We start from the raw sequence: 2,500 nt of genomic DNA, 5'->3' as shown, positions 1-2,500 counted from the left end.
AGCCACGTGGGACGCTCTTCTATGGAGCTGTCTTTAGGACTGTCTGCCTTTTGGAGTTCCCGGGTGTGGAGCTTCATTGTGACCTTTTTAGGGAGACAATACATGCTATTACTCACGTTCTCTTTGGTAAAATTGAGTGTTGTATCCCCTTGCATGAGTTCGTACCTGCAAAAGATAATTTATGTTATCAGTATAATTCATTATCAGTTATATGGCTAAAGAAGAAAATACACTGTAAAGTAAAATATTGTGATACTCAGAATCTCAGAATAAATGAAAACACACAAAATAAATTGAAAGAGATGTTTAAAGTGATACGTTGAAGTATTAAAGCCCTTCCGAATTATGATATCAGTTTTGTTTCATGATATCCACCTGTCAGGTTGTCAGCGGGTACGACATCCGCCTAATGACAGTCTGCAACATAACTTTACGTTCTCGCTGTCTGCCTGACTTGGGTTCTAATGGGAATTTGATGGTTTGGCACGTCTGGCGTTTTCATATCAAGATGAGAAAGATAGCAACTAAGGATATCATAATAAAGGAAAAGACGGAATTTAATTTTTCCTTCTTGCCTGGCTCTTCTTTCCTTGCTATTTCGATGCTGATATATGTAATTTAGATCGTTTTTGAAATTTAAACTATCATCACATTTACTTAAGTGATTTCACGTCGCCTGATCGGCCGACAGTCCATCATTCTCACCCTTAATGAATACCTGCAGTGCCGGAACTCAGACTATGATAGCTATGCAGTCATCCGTTCAAATACAGCCCTACTGCGAATGAATGGTATAGGATACCTTAGTTTAGCAGTAATTATTTACTGAGATAATGCCGCAACAAAGGATTTAGATCTGGAATATTGAATGACATACTTTCAAAAATAGAAATGGCAAGATAAAGGTGGAAACCAGTATCTAAATCTAACTGATATACACTCATACTAATACACTGAAATTAACAGAAATCAAAGATTCCAGAACAGAAACCATTTGTTATCAATAATGATAACGTATATTCTCACTATTCCTCATGGTTTAATATGAATCTATTGCAGTATAATATGTGAAGAGAGAATAGCTGACTTAACGAGTATTCAGGACATGCAACATACAAAGTCTGTGATTCAAGTTGAGCATTCTCATGATTGATTAATATTCGCAACAACCATGAATGTGTTTGAAATGTTAGCCGCCAGAGGACTCAGGCGTCCAGGAATGACATTTTCATGCTGGCTTGTATATTTTTGTATCATAGGCTCTTTGATAACAATATCGTAATTTATCAAGATTCATAAAAATCTAATATCTAGCTAAGTCTCGCAGCTATGCAATGCAATTTAGTTTTGCCTTGATAACCTAAATGCCCCCAACGTGGCGCAATTTAATGTTACAAAGAAATATCATGATGCGCTATTGTAGAAAAATAAATAGGCCTACTGATGGAAAGGCGAGTTTTTTAACGCACGATCCATCTGGTGCTCAGTTATTTTCGAAAGATAGAGCACCATAATAGTACATAACTTGACTACCTTTCGCTGACAGCTACTTATGAGCCACATATTAGCAACTGTGGGTTTACAATTTCCAAAATTACATCTCCAGCCCGGCGACATGATGAAAAATAATTTCGCTATTCGTGGAAATTCAAAATCAATATTCAGAAAATATTAATATAACACATATAAACATGTCTAATTATGAATATTTCACATCAAGAATTCTGCCGTGGCTGCTACGTCGATTGCTGATGAATCGAAATCGGTTTATTATGTAGGTGCTTTCCCGCGTGTTTAATTTGGGTTTCTGTCTGCTTTTTTTGATTTGCATTTGTGTGTATGTGACAAAAATGCTCAAAGGAATAAATAAGCAAACAAAATAAAAAAGAACCCAGGTGCCCCAGAGGGGATCAAGTTCGCACAAGTATTCAAAGACAAAGAGCTACGCAAAAAGAACAAATGTTACCTATTGTGCTCACGTTTCCTTTCCTTCTTCGAAAGAACAACAAAAAATAAAGATTTGTTGCTGGGGAGCATTGTGCTGAATTACGTTGCCAGAACAGTATCAAATAAGGCTTATGCACGAGGAAAAATGTAAAAGTGAAATTCTCAGAGGATTCCTAAAAAGAGGTCTGCATAATTTAGATCATCAGACATGTTCGTCTGAATGGACACAGCCTGGTTCATTGGCTTCGGTCTTTACGGGAGGGTCAAAGTTTTCTTTTACTTTAACCGAATCACGTTTCTCGGAAGTCCTTGATCAGAACCAAAATATTAATAAAGAAAATCATTCTTATCACGACGTCAACATAAAAAATAATAATAACAATAAATTATCGGTTGATATACATTGTTCTTTCACATAATAAGTTGTACTATTTCTCGTAAAAAATCGATTTGTCTTTAAAAAAAAATACGTGGGTAAAAAGATGATAAATGTATATAGATGCTAGCCATATATCAGAGGCAGACGCTGTGAGGGACGTAGATAAAGGCGGGC

The sequence above is a fragment of the Penaeus monodon genome, chromosome 10, assembly GCF_015228065.2.
Source record: "Penaeus monodon isolate SGIC_2016 chromosome 10, NSTDA_Pmon_1, whole genome shotgun sequence".
Lineage (NCBI taxonomy): Eukaryota > Metazoa > Arthropoda > Malacostraca > Decapoda > Penaeidae > Penaeus > Penaeus monodon.
The sequence above is the reverse complement of the archived record's forward strand: the minus strand, read 5'-3'. Positions refer to the sequence as shown.